Source organism: Passer domesticus, chromosome 17 (assembly GCF_036417665.1).
Source record: "Passer domesticus isolate bPasDom1 chromosome 17, bPasDom1.hap1, whole genome shotgun sequence".
NCBI classification, from domain to species: domain Eukaryota; kingdom Metazoa; phylum Chordata; class Aves; order Passeriformes; family Passeridae; genus Passer; species Passer domesticus.
The window spans coordinates 5,828,042-5,845,428 of record NC_087490.1 but is presented as its reverse complement, the minus strand read 5'-3'; the positions used below and the strand labels follow the sequence as shown (position 1 = coordinate 5,845,428).

At 47.3% G+C, this 17,387-nt stretch overlaps 1 long non-coding RNA gene across 1 annotated transcript in view; it reads right to left on the bottom strand.

The window, feature by feature from the left end:
• Window positions 1-17,387, bottom strand: part of LOC135282515 (uncharacterized) — a 214,049-nt gene that overhangs the window by 20,989 nt on the left and 175,673 nt on the right. The window contains exon 7 of the long non-coding RNA XR_010348646.1: window positions 4,017-4,102. This is a non-coding gene — a long non-coding RNA (uncharacterized LOC135282515). The remainder of the gene's footprint in view (window positions 1-4,016; window positions 4,103-17,387) is intronic.

Below are 17,387 nucleotides of genomic sequence, written 5' to 3'. Positions count from 1 at the left end.
GAGCCTGCAGTTTCATTTCTCTTCCCTGGGCTACTGCATGGCAGGATTTAACAGTTACTGGCTTCATTCTCTCTCTCCACTCCCACCCTTGTTTTTCATGGGTCTAAGAGGAACCTGAAAAGGTCTGGATTGGATCTGAGGAAATGCAGAGAGCATGAATTGTTTGTGTATAAGAAACATTGCTGTGTAGAGGCTGAAACAGAGACAGGGCAGGATTTGCAGAGTACAGAGATGTGTGTCCAGTTCCATATTGAAAAGAAAGACTACGTGGCACTAAGCTAAACTCTAGAAGTCTTGAGAGAAAAAAAGGGGAAGGCCAGGAAAAGGAAAAAGAAGATAGAGAATAAGCAATAAGTGTTTTTGATACAGTCTTTAGTTAATTTTCAAATGCTATAGGGAATCAACAACTGAAGAAAATTATAATAATCCAGTTAGAACTAGTGCAGCTTCAATAAGACCACATTTTTAAAAGTATGATTCCAGCTCTCTAAACTCTTCCACATATTTAATGAATGCAAATATCTACACCCATGTGTATGACTCTGCAGTTATGTTTGCAGCCTTGCAAACCACATTTTAAACAAAGACTCAGATCTCCATCTTTTCCCTCCCCTTAACTGTTCAGTACACACACAAGGAGTGCTGCTTCCTCCAGTGACACCAAGCAGGACATGCACTAAGCTGGGGGACCCCAGGCCAGTTCTGAGTGAACAACAGTGTCAGTCTGCCAAGGAAAGGACCAAGTTCTCTGGAACAGAACAGGCCCAAGAAGCACAAAAGGAATTTACAAAAGGAATTTACAAAGCAAGATTTTGGTAATATGGTCCATTGGCTTTTGATAATAAAAACCACATTTAAAGGGCCAAGAAATTAATCTTTAAAAGGCAGCTGTAGCCCATGTGTATTAACTATTTTTCAAAGACATTTCCTCTGGATTTTTGTTACCTTATTTAATACATGTTTCCAGCCAGCAGAGATGTTATGCTCTGTGGGTGAAATATAATATGCATTTTTAAAACATTTATAAATATGTATACACCCTATGGATTCACACGGCACTGTAGGAGCTGTGTTCTGGTCTGCAGTCTTTAAAAATTAATTACAAATATACTAAGGTGTATATTCAACACAATGCATGGGGATTTAGCCACATAAATTTCATTAAGGCTGATGAGAGGTGTGCAGTTAAAGCCTTGCATATCAAGACATCATGCATAAAGAAAAGCCTGTCTAATTATGTATTTACTTATTAAACCGGAACAGCTCTGAAGGGCACGCATGTTTATCTAATTTTATTTATTCCTTTTCAAAACAAATGAAATGCACACATGAATACACACGTGTGCACACACACACACACATCTATATTCTGCAGAACATGGAATTTTAAAATTTGATATGTTAATATGTTGAAAAATCAATTAAAATGATTCTTCAGCTATTGTTATTTTTTGAAACAAGCACGATTAAAACATCCCTTGAGGTCACAAACTAGGAACGTGTAAATAACCTGATGATGTGAAATGGCATTTTTGTTGTATTAAAGGCATTGGTGGCACATTTTAGTAGAGTTGCAATTGTGACACACAGTACTCAAAGCTGGGAAATTCTCAGTTCCCCTACGTCGTTTCCTCAGGTCTCACTTTTGTCATCACAAAAATTCTTTCCTCCTCTTACCAGTGGGGCATGTAGATGGCACCCAGCCTGCATTAAGGTAAATTAAAGCCTTGGGTTTAGCATGTGCATGTGGGTAAAAACTAGGTATTTTGCATTAATGTTAATTTCTGGACATGAAGGAATGCTTTTCATACAACTGTTTAGTTTCTTCTCTAGATTACTGAATGGCTCCAACATGTGTTTGCTGCCAAGTTCAGGATCCGAAGATGTTGCTCCAATGTCTCTTCTGAACACTTTGATGCCATCTACTAGATCATTGTGTTAGGGGCCAAGTTAAGGCCAGCAGGGTAAAGGCAATTTATAACCCACATAGTGACATCAGTCTAACCTAGCAACCTCCCTAGCAACACTGCCAAAGCATCACAATGTGGCCCCCATAGCTCAGATGATATGAAGATAGCAGCATTGTTAGGGTGGGAGGTTGCCACTTTGGCCTAGCAACAAATAACAGCCTGACCTTGGGATCTATTGAAAGCTGAGAAGCCAAGCAGAACAGAGGGAGAACCACCAAATGAAAGCCCAAGGGTTCCTGTCTATTTATTTTATGTAACCTAAACAAATTCTTCAGAGAAAAATATGGCAATGCTTCCAGACACACTGCATGCCTATATATTCAACACTGTTTTTCCACATAGCTTATTAAGAGATTTTGCATTGTGATTTGGAAATCTTTTTCTACAAAACCTGTGTGTAGAAAAAGGATGAATAAAGAAACTACTCCAGCCAATTCAGAGTGGTGACAAACAGGCTGCATGTTGCTGTAAAATGTGCTGATGTGAGGGCTCCCACCCCCAGGTATCACATGGGGTGATCTGGGAGCCACACACACACCGGGCTTTGGGCTCACCCAAGAAATCCAACTGTAACCAGATTATTTGCAGCATTTTGTCACTGAAAATAATGAAATGGATATTAATCACATCCTCCCCTTCCTTCTCTTTCTTCTTGCTGCCCATTCAAACAAGCCCCTTGTCCAGGCCATTGTGCCAGCCCTGCAGAGGCAGCTGCTGAGGCAAGGTAACACTTCTGTCTCCCAGATACACATCAAGAGTGGGGCATCCTCTAAAGACACTGAGGAGGTTCACCTGACCTGTTTGGTGTTTCCAGATTCTAGCAGTGATCCTGTACTCGTGGTGTTTGTAAGTGAATACCACGTGCAGCATCTTGACAGGTACAGTGATTCAAAGACAACTGAGAGAAACAAATGGCAAGTATGGAAAAAGCAAGTGATGCTTGTTTCTGTCCTGGTGGCCCTGAGCCAGTGTGTGGTGCTGGAGGTTGTCTGTGCTTCCAGGCACCATTTGGCCTTAAGAAAATAGAAAACAATTTTAGCCCAACAGTTCCTAGGAGAATCATAACCCTTGGAATTCCACAGCTATCCTGTACAGTGACCATTCTAAGCCCAGCCAGTGGGGATAATTCACCTCCCCCTTCCGGTTTGCTGGCTCTGAGCTACCAGCTGGCCAGTGCAGAGAAGCTCAAATTGCAGCTGCCTTCACCCTCTTTAGCTGTCAAGATAAACAGATGACTCTGGTTTGCAGCAATGGAACACTGAATATATATTTTCAAAAATGTAATTTGTCTGGAAATTTCAATGAAGCATGCTTTCACATATGTGTGGCTTTGCATGTGAGTGTGTGAATACACACACATTTTTATATAATTACATTTTTTAGTAGGTATTTTTAAAAATAATTTTCATTCCTTCAATTTTTGTGCTTTGTGTCCCCCTTGCATAACACTTGGTATCACTTTCAGTTTATAACTTCTCTTGAGAGAGGAGCCACAAGCCACAAATAGCCAATTGTCTACTTGCAGCAGCCTTTTACAAAGGGACTGATAGAGCTGAACTGGACATGGTCTGTCTGTCCTGCTGTCACTGCTGCAGTAACCATAATTGTCGTGTGGGCAACATGAAGTCAGGGGCAATTTATCTTGTAAATCCTTAGTGCAAGTTTCATCACAGAGCACAGCATCTGCCCATTAGCTCAGTTTCTGTTTTCAGCCAAGACTGTGACACATTCAAAGGCATTGTATGAACTTGTGAAAGTTTACTCCTTTGGATCTTTCTTAAATTACAAGCTTTAAGTACATTGAAAAATAGAGTATTGGGAGAAACCTCTTGTGTTAGTGCCACTTCCTCCATTCCACACTTTTTCAAACTCAGACTGGCCAGCTGAAGCTTTAATTCCTTGGCTTTCCCATAGCAGCCCTTGCTGGAATTGTGTCTATCCAAATGGAGAAGGGGAGGCTGCAGTGCTATCCAAACAGGTGTTCCTACCTCCCTACGAGGCAGATGTGCTGGAAATCCCACAGACACGAGGGAAAAGGAAATTTACCTCCTCACAGTGCTTCCCAGCCACATTGCTGTGCCTCCTTCTGCTGCCATCTCTGCACAAGGGTGTCCTAGAGGTTAACTTCCAAACTGTAAAAGAATGGGAGGAGAATGGGAATGGGGATGAATTCTTTCAAACTGACCATATTACTTTCTCCATGTATTTTCTGCTAAGCATCTTGGAAAGTGCTGCCAATCTTTCTCAAGTCCTATTGCTGGCCACAGGCTTCCCCCCAGGTCTCCACACCAGCGTGAGCCCTCTCTCCCTTTTCCATGCCATTTCCTTCCCTCTTTGAACTGTGCTTCCTAGAGGAGGGAAGGGAGCAGGGTGGGGAAGCAACTCCTGCACCCAGGGCTGCCAGGGAACAATGGTCAGTACTGGCTGAGTGCCCTTTCCTTGGCACCATATTTTGCCAATCTGTAGAATGAAATGCGTGAAATACACTTGCAAAAAAAAGCTGAGAAGTTCATTTCCTCCTCCTTCCTCATCACTCAACAGCTCTATAACTCCAGCCTGAGCTTTCACCAGTCCCAGCCATGGTGTTCAAAAGCTCCAGCCCCAGCTCTGGCTGTCCTCTGCCCTCCCACTGCAAATCAAGCCCAGAGTAAGAGCCTGGTGTAATGAGTAACCCAGAGGAGATTCATTGGGACCAACACCAGGAAAATGACTTGATTTCTCTGCTTACACAATTCAGTGTATTCATCATTTTGCCAGTTCTGAAACTGAGTAACTTTGGCAAATACCAGAGTCAGTCTCGGTTCCTTAAAGCAGACAAAAGAGTTTACCATTAATATTTCCAGAGCCAGCTATATTTTTAGACAATGGAGGCTAGGACTGCATTCTGTGGGTTCATGTATGTGTATAAATTTAACATTCTAGATACCCATGCTTTTTAAAAAATGTAATCAGTGTCTAAAAATAAATGCACCTTATTAAATACTTAAAATTCCTATCCTTCCCTCTAGAGACCATGCATGACTGGCATTGAAGCTGGGTCACTGCAACCAAAAGAAATGAACAATTCCACTCAGCAGACCCCGATTGCATCAGTGAGCTGGTGGAGCTGGGGGGATTGTACCAAAATTGGGATGTTCAGATCAGGGCTTTGTTCCACCAGTTAATGACAGATGTAGAATCTGGGATCCAGTTTAGGCAGACCTTATCTGTGTTAGATGCCAATTTAGGTGCCTCTGATGTAAATCTGAGTAAACCTCATGCACAAGCGCAAGGGAAAACAGTCTCACCCAGCTCCTTCACTCTAGCCCAGGAGGGAGAAGCAGTGGCTCTGTGTTTGTGCGAGGAATGCAGGGATATATCAGGCTCTCCAGTGGCTGCAGTTAATGCCAAGGTCAGCTCCAGCTGACACCCGTGCCTGGGGATGTGGGGGAAGGGGTGGCTGTGCTCTGCGGCCGAGCCACAAGATGTCAGGAGACTGCTGTGCTGTGCTGTGCCGTCCTGTGCTGTGCTGGGCTGTGCTGTGCTGTGCTGGGCTGTGCTGTGCTGTGCTGTGCTGTGCTGTGCCGTCCTGTGCTGTGCTGGGCTGTGCTGTGCTGTGCTGGGCTGTGCTGTGCTGTGCTGTGCTGTGCTGGGCTGTGCTGTGCTGTGCTGTGCTGGGCTGTGCTGTGCTGTGCTGGGCTGTGCTGTGCTGTGCTGGGCTGTGCTGTGCTGTGCTGTGCTGTGCTGGGCTGTGTTGAGCTGTGCTGTGCTGGGCTGTGTTGAGCTGTGCTGTGCTGTGCTGAGCTGTGCTGTGCTGGGCTGTGCTGTGCTGTGCTGTGCTGTGCTGGGCTGTGTTGAGCTGTGCTGTGCTGAGCTGTGTTGAGCTGTGCTGTGCTGTGCTAACAGTGAACTATGCTGTGCTGAGCTGTGCTGTGCTGGGCTGTGCTGAGCTGTGCTGTGCTGAGCTGAGCTGTGCTGTGCTGTGCTGAGCTGAGCTGTGCTGAGCTGTGTTGAGCTGTGCTGTGCTGAGCTGTGTTGAGCTGTGCTGTGCTGAGCTGAGCTGTGCTGTGCTGTGCTGGGCTGTGCTGTGCTGAGCTGTGCTGTGCTGGGCTGTGTTGAGCTGTGCTGTGCTGAGCTGTGTTGAGCTGTGCTGTGCTGAGCTGAGCTGTGCTGTGCTGGGCTGGGCTGTGCTGTGCTGAGCTGTGCTGTGCTGAGCTGTGCTGTGCTGGGCTGTGCTGTGCTGGGCTGTGCTGTGCTGAGCTGTGTTGAGCTGTGCTGTGCTGAGCTGTGCTGTGCTGGGCTGTGCTGTGCTGAGCTGTGTTGAGCTGTGCTGTGCTGAGCTGTGCTGTGCTGGGCTGTGCTGTGCTGTGCCGTGCTGTGCTGGGCTGTGCTGTGCTGTGCTGTGCTGAGCTGTGCTGTGCTGTGCTGTGCTGTGCTGTGCTGTGCTGTGCTGTGCTGTGCTGAGCTGTGCTGTGCTGGGCTGTGCTGAGCTGTGCTGTGTTGAGCTGGGCTGTGCTGTGCTGGGCTGTGCTGAGCTGTGCTGTGCTGTGCTGTGCTGTGCTGAGCTGTGTTGAGCTGTGCTGTGCTGAGCTGTGCTGAGCTGTGTTGAGCTGTGCTGTGCTGAGCTGTGTTGAGCTGTGCTGTGCTGAGCTGTGCTGAGCTGTGCTGTGCTGTGCTGTGCTGTGCTGTGCTGTGCTGAGCTGTGTTGAGCTGTGCTGTGCTGAGCTGTGCTGAGCTGTGTTGAGCTGTGCTGTGCTGTGCTGTGCTGTGCTGGGCTGTGCTGGGCTGAGCTGTGCTGTGCTGGGCTGTGCTGTGCTGTGCTGTGCTGTGCTGTGCTGTGCTGTGCTGTGCTGGGCTGTGCTGGGCTGTGCTGTGCTGTGCTGTGCTGGGCTGTGCTGTGCTGTGCTGTGCTGTGCTGGGCTGTGCTGAGCTGTGCTGTGCTGAGCTGAGCTGTGCTGGGCTGGGCTGTGCTGTGCTGTGCTGGGCTGTGCTGAGCTGTGCTGTGCTGTGCTGTGCTGGGCTGTGCTGAGCTGAGCTGTGCTGAGCTGTGTTGAGCTGTGCTGTGCTGAGCTGTGCTGTGCTGGGCTGTGTTGAGCTGTGCTGTGCTGAGCTGTGTTGAGCTGTGCTGTGCTGAGCTGAGCTGTGCTGTGCTGGGCTGGGCTGTGCTGTGCTGAGCTGTGCTGTGCTGAGCTGAGCTGTGCTGTGCTGGGCTGGGCTGTGCTGTGCTGAGCTGTGCTGTGCTGGGCTGTGCTGTGCTGGGCTGTGCTGTGCTGAGCTGTGTTGAGCTGTGCTGTGCTGAGCTGTGCTGTGCTGGGCTGTGCTGTGCTGAGCTGTGTTGAGCTGTGCTGTGCTGAGCTGTGCTGTGCTGGGCTGTGCTGTGCTGTGCCGTGCTGTGCTGGGCTGTGCTGTGCTGTGCTGTGCTGAGCTGTGCTGTGCTGTGCTGTGCTGTGCTGTGCTGTGTTGAGCTGTGCTGTGCTGAGCTGTGTTGAGCTGTGCTGTGCTGAGCTGTGCTGTGCTGGGCTGTGCTGAGCTGTGCTGTGTTGAGCTGGGCTGTGCTGTGCTGGGCTGTGCTGAGCTGTGCTGTGCTGTGCTGTGCTGTGCTGAGCTGTGTTGAGCTGTGCTGTGCTGAGCTGTGCTGTGCTGGGCTGTGCTGTGCTGAGCTGTGTTGAGCTGTGCTGTGCTGAGCTGTGTTGAGCTGTGCTGTGCTGAGCTGTGCTGAGCTGTGCTGTGCTGTGCTGTGCTGAGCTGTGTTGAGCTGTGCTGTGCTGAGCTGTGTTGAGCTGTGCTGTGCTGTGCTGTGCTGTGCTGTGCTGTGCTGTGCTGGGCTGTGCTGGGCTGAGCTGTGCTGTGCTGGGCTGTGCTGTGCTGTGCTGTGCTGTGCTGTGCTGTGCTGTGCTGGGCTGTGCTGGGCTGTGCTGTGCTGTGCTGTGCTGGGCTGTGCTGTGCTGTGCTGTGCTGTGCTGTGTTGAGCTGTGCTGTGCTGTGCTGTGCTGTGCTGTGCTGGGCTGTGCTGAGCTGTGCTGTGCTGTGCTGTGCTGTGCTGTGCTGTGCTGTGCTGTGCTGTGCTGTGCTGGGCTGTGCTGGGCTGAGCTGTGCTGTGCTGAGCTGTGCTGTGCTGTGCTGTGCTGAGCTGTGCTGTGCTGGGCTGGGCTGTGCTGGGCTGTGCTGTGCTGTGCTGTGCTGTGCTGTGCTGTGCTGTGCTGTGCTGGGCTGTGCTGGGCTGAGCTGTGCTGTGCTGAGCTGTGCTGTGCTGTGCTGTGCTGAGCTGTGCTGTGCTGGGCTGGGCTGTGCTGTGCTGTGCTGTGCTGTGCTGTGCTGTGCTGGGCTTTGTTGAGCTGTGCTGGGCTGTGCTGAGCTGTGCTGTGCTGGGCTGTGCTGGGCTGTGCTGTGCTGTGCTGTGCTGGGCTGGGCTGTGCTGTGCTGGGCTGTGCTGTGCTGTGCTGTGCTGTGCTGTGCTGTGCTGTGCTGTGTTGAGCTGTGCTGTGCTGTGCTGTGCTGTGCTGTGCTGGGCTGTGCTGAGCTGTGCTGTGCTGTGCTGTGCTGTGCTGTGCTGTGCTGTGCTGTGCTGGGCTGTGCTGGGCTGAGCTGTGCTGTGCTGTGCTGAGCTGTGCTGTGCTGGGCTGGGCTGTGCTGGGCTGTGCTGTGCTGTGCTGTGCTGTGCTGTGCTGTGCTGTGCTGGGCTGTGCTGGGCTGAGCTGTGCTGTGCTGAGCTGTGCTGTGCTGTGCTGTGCTGAGCTGTGCTGTGCTGGGCTGGGCTGTGCTGTGCTGTGCTGTGCTGTGCTGTGCTGTGCTGGGCTTTGTTGAGCTGTGCTGGGCTGTGCTGAGCTGTGCTGTGCTGGGCTGTGCTGGGCTGTGCTGTGCTGTGCTGTGCTGGGCTGGGCTGTGCTGTGCTGGGCTGTGCTGTGCTGTGCTGTGCTGGGCTGGGCTGTGCTGTGCTGGGCTGTGCTGTGCTGTGCTGTGCTGAGCTGTGCTGTGCTGTGCTGTGCTGTGCTGTGCTGAGCTGTGCTGTGCTGTGCTGTGCTGTGTTGAGCTGTGCTGTGCTGTGCTGTGCTGAGCTGTGCTGTGCTGGGCTGGGCTGTGCTGTGCTGTGCTGTGCTGAGCTGTGCTGTGCTGAGCTGTGTTGAGCTGTGCTGTGCTGGGCTGTGCTGTGCTGTGCTGGGCTGGGCTGGGCTGTGCTGTGCTGTGCTGTGCTGTGCTGTGCTGTGCTGTGCTGTGCTGTGCTGAGCTGTGCTGTGCTGTGCTGTGTTGAGCTGTGCTGTGCTGGGCTGTGTTGAGCTGTGCTGTGCTGTGCTGAGCTGTGCTGTGCTGTGCTGTGCTGTGTTGAGCTGTGCTGTGCTGGGCTGTGTTGAGCTGTGCTGTGCTGTGCTGTGCTGGGCTGTGCTGTGCTGAGCTGTGCTGTGCTGTGCTGTGCTGGGCTGTGCTGTGCTGAGCTGTGCTGTGCTGTGCTGTGCTGTGCTGAGCTGGGCTGTGTTGAGCTGTGCTGGGCTGTGCTGTGCTGGGCTGTGCTGTGCTGTGCTGTGCTGTGCTGAGCTGTGCTGTGCTGTGCTGTGCTGTGCTGTGCTGAGCTGTGCTGTGCTGTGCTGTGCTGAGCTGTGCTGTGCTGTGCTGTGCTGTGCTGTGCTGTGCTGTGCTGTGCTGTGTTGAGCTGTGCTGGGCTGTGCTGTGTTGAGCTGTGCTGGGCTGTGCTGGGCTGTTGCACTGCTGCCTTGGCAAGGCATTCTGCACTGGGCCTGGGAGCAGCCTGGAAGCTCCTGCCATTATTTTTTAGCCCTCTGTGCTATTCTGCATCCTTACCACACCACTCTGCTTTTTGATGAAAAGATGTGAGCAAGAAAATGAGGAATTTCTCCTTTTTAATGACTTTTCCCAAGTCCCTATTTTACAGCTTGCCAACTCCCTTGCTGTATATCTACATGCAGGTTCCTCTCTTATATCTCACTTTACATGGTTAATTGTGTTTGTATTCTCCACAGGGTTCCTGGCATTTACAGCACACTGTGAGGTCACTGATTTGCCACTGTTTTTTCAGAAACCTGCCTCAGCATCCCCATGTAAAACTGAAAATGAGTCGAAAGTGAGAAAGCAGCAGTTTGCAGGAACGCTCAGGATGAAAGGGTAAACAAGATCTTACACAGACCCGTGCCTGGGCTTGCATCCAAACACAGTGTGCTACAGCTTTAATAGAAAGGGATGGCTGTAAGATGCATTTCATTCTCACTGCATGCACTCTGCTAGTGAATACTCTGATCACCAGACACTAACTGTGTGTTGTGCACAAATCCTGCTGGTGGAATAAATCCTCTTCCCACAATTACAGTACACCCCTGCACTGGTTTTTGCATGTCAAGCAGTCAGAACACAGCCATGTGTGTTTCTAAAGCAGCAATGGCCAATCCATGAGCTCCAGTTCCAGCAGGTGGTATTTGAGGTGTACACAATTGCTGGGAAATTTAATCTAATTTAATTTCTTTAAACGATTCCTTCAGGTCCAGTCTGGTTCATAATGAATATCTATCTCATGGGTTGACAGGGCACTGTCCAAGTGACTCCCATTTTGTTCTCACTGTCAGGTCAATCCCCAAATGGTGTCCTGCTGCATCCCTCTCCCTCTCACACCAACACACTGCCACTTACTTGCCTATACTTGAAGAATGAAACTCTTTTATGGAGAAGTAATTTTTCCAAGTGCAAAGCTGTCATACACAGAGGATGGCAGCATGGCTGAGATCTGCACAATTCACAAATTAAACTGGAAATTTCAGGGACCAGTTCTTTATTACTCTTCTCATAGCCTTGCTTTGGCTGTAAGGTATCAGCCATCTGAATTGGTAACTCTGATCACTCTCTGTGTGAAGGTGTAAACAGAAATACAAGTCATTTACATGCAGGGAAGAGTCAGTCCCTTGTTTTTTCTGCACTAGAAGCTGTAGTGCCCTACACAGAAAGTGCTGCAAAAGCTCAACAACTTTAGACAACTCCAAGTTTAAGACACTTCCTAGAATATGTCATGCCTGATTTCCCAAATGGTTGCACCACTCCCCACCAGCCTATCTCCTCTGACTTGGGTGAGCCCTGCTAACTTACACTGCATGGCAGCACCAGTGGTGCCATGGAGATGAACCAGGGCCACTGAGCGTCTGGGAACTGCTGTGAAGATGAAGGTGCCGTGTCTGCCATCCTCATGAACCTGGTGCTCTGCTCAGGAGTCTGTGCAGCAAGGGATTCACTGTTTGCTCAGCACTGCATCACCTGTGCCATACCACCACTTCTCCTTGGGTTACATTTTCAGGAGTTGTGAAAAGCACATTTTCAAAACTCTGCCATTGTCCTGTACTGCTATTGATATATGAAAAATGGCTTTCTGAGTCTCCTTGGTGCTAAGCTCAGCTCTAGACTAGCAGGAATCCCATCCTGTTCAATACCTTATTTTGCTTCTCTAGCCAAGTTCCTGAGTTTCTGGATAATAAATGGATACAGTGTAGTCCCCTTTTTGATATTAAGTGTCATCTGCACACCCAGGTCTTGGGTGTCATGCTAAAAGCTAAGAAAATCAGAAGACACCAGGAAAAAAAAAATCAACATTGTTAGGGTGATAGCTCATTTGGAAGAGTGACCCCAAGAAATACAACACACCCCTCAGTGTGTCAGGCTCCAGTTTCAAGAAGATTCAGTGCCATGGGTGTCAAGGTGGAAGGCAGAAATGGGTGTCAGATACAAAACACAGATACCATCATACAGGGTGTTTGCACATATTAAACATTGAAATGTTCAGTGGAAGCTACTGGAAGTTTTCATTCCACAGATTTGGATAAAGTGACATGAAACCCACCAAGTTCACATTCACATTAAAAAAAATACATGGACAGATGGCACCTTGTCTTTCTGGCAGTGTCAGCAGGTTGGACAAGGTTTGAACAGGTAAGAGAGTGGAACACAGGCTCCATGGCTGCCACTCGTGGAGCTCCCCTGCTAGAACTGACTCGACCAGAATTATGATTCTTTCTGAAGAAAGTGCAGCCCTGTCCTGTCCCCTCCATGCCACCCTCTCCATCAGCCTGCAGCTCATCAGTGGGGCAGCACGGGATCCCTGCACTGTCACTCTGCATTTGGCACCTTGGAACTGGGAAATGTCTTCATTCAGCTCTGCCAGCCCAGCTAGCAAGTCAGTCATGAAAATGAGTGGCTTTGGGAACACTGTGGGGGGGAGAGGAGGCAGGAAGTTAATGAGTACTGAGAACTGAATGCAACTGAGGAAGGAAGATGTTCACAGGTAGGACCCCACAACCCCTAAATCAAGTTCTCTGTCCAGCCTGCTGCTGTAGCTGGGCATTTGATGTTGAGCACTGATGTGTAAGAATGAGCACAAGCTCTGCAAGGCAAGGCTGCAAATCCTGAGCTTCTCTGCAATGGCTCTTACTCTGCATTTGATATCATCATCCAGTAATCATATTTTAATGAGGGAGTAGAATTTGCTAATTGTTTTTCTTCTGCTATTCTACATGGCTGCAAATTAAAGGGACACCAGGGAAGCAAGAATTACAGCCCTGTGTTTTAGGATGGTGCACACTTGCTCAATACAACTTGAGTGTTTTGTCACAGCCACTTCAGTTGTACAAAGTGCTTTGTAGCCTATGGCTCATAACAAAAGAATAGATGGATTGCTTTTGTCATTGTGGCACCAGTTTGGTGAGGAAAATACTAATGGATTTGGTAGCTTAAAGTGAGTGTACATTAGGAAGTTATGGCATTTTCAATTTATCTTAACAGCACATTTCCTGAGACTATGTGGAGAAAAACTGCTAGATACCAACTATACTCCCATATTTTAAAAAGAATTGCAAGAAAGTGAAAATAATTCTAAGAGGCATTGCTAGGTACAATTCTGGTGCATAACTATTGTAAATTTGCCTTATGTTATAAATGAAATATTTGGTTCTGTACATTCTGGCCCCTGTTTCAAAAAGTCTACAGCTGATATTCCGGGACACATTTTAGAATCTTCCAACAAAAACTGCTAGGAGTTTGATAAATCCTGACAATTAAATATATTCTTGTATTTCAACTAAGACCTTCCTCCCATGTGCTGAGTCCTCAGCACACCTCAGGCACTGCAGTACCTTCCTGTCAGGGCTCTCTGGCACTTGCAGAGCTCTTAAGAAATGGATTCCAGCTTGAAGCAAAATTTCTGTTGACTGGTAATTGGTCACCAGCACATGGTGGTGGTACCTTGTGTAGCAGCAAACTGAGGGCTGGCTGCTTGCAGGGCTGCAAAGTAAAAATAACATTAATTTCTGTGCTATTTATTTCTATGTCCAGGATAAAACAAGGGAAAGAGACAGCAGGTTTGAGAAAAACTTGCCTATAAATATTGGCAATTATTTAAAAAAATAATTGTTAACTCTCAGTAAAACCTTGCTGTCATATATGACACTAAACATTTGAACAAGTGAATTTTCACACTGCATAGAATGATTTAGCACTTTCTTACTTTCTGGGAAAGTTTTTTAGCAATGCCAGCAGGCTGGGGCTGAGTACTGGCATGATGGATCTTTTTAGAAATAACTGTTAAAAGAAACTGTGTTCTGCAAGTCCAACCCTTTTGCAGGGGAACAAGGACAGCAATGTGTGAGCACTGCTGCGTGCTGTAGTGTGGTTTTGTGCCTCGTGTTGGCGGAAAAAACAAGTCGATGGTGGCACAATTTGTAAAGCAATTACTGCTCCTGGAATTGATAGTCTGGCACTGCTGACTGGGTCTAACGGAGTCAGGTGTTTGATGGCAGCACTGCCCAAACTGGGACAGACAGCAAGTGAAGTGCTGTCCTGAGCACCAAAGAAAACATGACATTTTTTTTGCTCTAAATTAGCAACACTGTAGTTTTTATTTGGACTTCAAAGGCTTACATAGAGACCAAAGCAGTGTGTTGCTGTGTGGTCAGTTTATGTTTTTTTTAAAAGTAACAATGCTAGATTGAAAAGAAAACAAAAAGTCACTGAATTTGCTCTTGCATGGAAAAAACCACAAATTCTGGGAGCTCACTGTGCCATGTGACCGACCTTCCCCTGCCCATGGATGGTGGATTATCATCAAAGCTATTTGGGTATATGCACATGACCTCACAAAAATGTGCACTAGCAAAAATATACTTTTTCTCAAGCCAAAATGGGAACAAAATTTTTCATAAAAGAGACCTAAGACTTGCTCTTGTGCTAGTGATTGGATTAGGTAATGACTAATTAGATGAGGTCATCACTTTCTATGTCATATATATACAGTATTTATGGAGAATTTATTCATTCTAATTAACAGAGTCAAAATAGTTTCTTGACAAACTTCATTTTCCTGAAACTAAGAGCCTTGAATTTGTTCCACTTTTGATCTTTCTTTGGTGGCTGTGTTTGCTTTACATTAAAATAACTTCTAACATTCCCATTAAGGATAATCCCTCCAGCAGCCACAGTATGACATTTCTATATTAATCTTTTAAGCATTTTAGAAAAGCAAGGTTTCATGTTTTAATAATCACAGTGTTTTTCTCTGAGGAGTTGTAAAAATTTATGGGGCTTTTCTATCCTATTTGACTTCTACATCTTTAGAGTTTGGTGCTAATGGCCCATTCAGCCCGCTTACTCTTTGACTCCTTCTTTATTTCTTTTTCATCTTCTTACAAAAGAAAAATTGCTTCCGTGCCTTACGCTGTTGCAGATGCTGTTCAAGTGGTAAGTAATTTCAATTCAACTGGCTGAAAAAACCTCAGTTCACCCTCATCTCAGAATCACTTGGAGGTCTCCAGTGTAGACGTGCATACAAATCCTTTAACTCATAATTAAGAACAAAATGTAGCCAGTTGTTTAAAGCAGAAAGAGCAGCAACATCAATATAAGTACACACATTTTTAACAGTTTATCGGCTTGTCTTAAAAAGTATGTTTTCCTGCTTTAATATTTTATTTCATTCTTGCTTTTTTAGCAGAAAAATAGAAGTAATAGATGAACCATGTTTATTATAATTATTAGATGATCATTAAAATGGCTCACCAGTGCCCCTGGAAACATTTTTGTCCCGTACTACTCATAACTTGTTCTATGCAGAGCCAAGCAAGACATTGCAACTAATAAAAATCCAGCCATGCAATCACAGTAACAAAACAAACAAATTCCTCACTCTGTCACCGAGATCTCTCTCACTGCTCATGCCTTCACTTCCTGAAAGCCAAAAAATCTGGGCCCTTTTGGACAAAGTCATTTCTGAAGAAGAGAGAAAACATGCCTGCCTTAAGTGAAGATTGCATCTGGTGATTTCCACTGCTAAAATCCCTGCAGAAAAGGAGCTGCAGCATCTCAATTAGGCAAGTCTCAAAGCATCTGTGCTTACAGAGAATAAAACAATATTCTCAGTTCCAGTGCAAGTGGAGACACTTGGTGAGATGAATTTCTTGTGAGATGTTGCACTTGATTTGCTCAAGCAGCAAACTGTCAGAAACAGAGGCTTCCCCCTTTCTGCAGCCACCACCTTGGCTGCCCCATAGAGAACCAAGGGGGTCCAAAAGGGCTGAGAGGATAAAAACAGAGCAGTCAGCAGCACATCACAATGTTTGATAATGAAAGAGACAGGAGTTTCAGGGGCTGGGAACACCCACCAAGGAGAGTGTAGTAACTACAGAGGAGTGGGAAAATGTAGTTTCTATTGCATATTCAAGACAGCAATTTAAGAGATAAGTGCCAAAAGATCTGCAGCATCCAGAAATTGTCAGAGTTGTCTTGCTACAGGTTCCTCAGTGATCTTATCCTGAGTGTTTCATAACAGATGGAAAGATAGCTGGAATGCATGTTTAAGAATAGACACGGAAAAAGCAACTCTGTTTTGTGCCAGAAGACTCAAGCCCTGTTCAAAACCAGCAAGGGCACGGTGGCAGCTCAGTCACCAGCAGCAGCATCAGCCTGCTCAGTGCCCTGGCAGCCAGCAGGCAGATGGGTCTCCCTCAGCACAGCTCTGTGATTTACTGCACGCACACAAAGCTGGAGCAACTTGAGTGCCTCCTGGGTGATTTATAGAGGCGTGGGCTGCTCATCTAAGCAGAGGAGTGGGATGCAGAAATGCTTGTGCTCTAACCAGTTTCCGATGTGGAATCTTGCGGCCCAAGGCACACCAGGTTGTTTCTCAGCCTCTGTGCAAGTTCCCAAATCTCAAAATAAAGCCCAAGCCTTTTTAGATGTGCTGTTAAAGGTTCCAGGAGAAGGGAAAGAGCTTGCAGAAGAGCCCAGCTGTTCCAGTGCCTTTTCTCCTGTGTATCCAGCTCTCCCCTAATTCAGCCCCTAAGAGTGAGTGAGTCCCTGCTGTGCACGAAGGTGCAGGATTTCCTTCAGCACCTCTGGGAGAGCCAGTGCAGCATATCTGCTGTGCAGGATGCAAAGGACAGAGCTGCCGTTGTTCACTGGCTTCACAACCACACAACTCTGGTCTGTCATCACTCCAGACTCTTCCTTTAGCCCTTGTTTGTCTGAGCACTTGGAAAAAAATATTTACTCCTTTGTTTCTTTATTTGTACAATTATGAGTGCAACATTTCTTGCTCTGCATCCTTTTCCAGTGTTTGTAAAGCCACTGAAAAATGCTACATTTTTACTGACAAGGTAAAGATATTTTTCAGCAAATAGTGTTGATGATGTCTATTGTTTTACTCTCTATGCTAAGGTTGATCTTCAGTGCACATTTTGGGTAAGTAGAGTGTTACTTGGCAAATGCTATACCAAGGAGTGGGGTCAGCATTATGGTTTAGAACATTGAATTTGTCACCAGAATTTAAGCAAAAGTTGAAAATATTTTCCTCTGATTCAGCCCAGAGTCCTGCTAGGGATGCTCTTAGCCTGTGAACACCAGGTGGGTGGTACTAGGTGGCCACTGTGGTGTCTTTTGTGCTCCCAGTCAATGATATCTGCAGTTGCCTGTCCCTGCACCATCCTGTCACCCATCACTGGTTAGAGCAGACTAAAAGCTGCTGTAAATGATGCACTGGCCCAAGGGCAAAAGAAGAGCACCAGGAATTCTACCTTTAACTGGGTTTCTAGTATGTTGCTTTTTTACTTGCATTGTCCTTAAGCTAAAACAAGAATACTGCTGGAGATTTGTGCCTCCAAGAGAAACAGAAAGAAAAAAACCCCAATGCAAATACTGAAAAGAGGGAGCAGCAGGGAGCTGGTGGGCAGAGATCTCCCCATTCCCATGCACAGCCTCTGAACTGGTGCTGGAGATCTGCAAGAAAGCCCTCAGCCCTTGGTGCTGATACAGACAACAATGAAACTAAAGCGCCCCAAACATTCATAACCAGCCTCTGTGTGTCCCTGAAAAAACCCCAATCTCGTGTCCTTTGTCCCCTGAACTAGAGTCACCTTGCATTACACGGTAGGGAATGACTGGCCAGGCTTTCCATTGCCGCTGGCA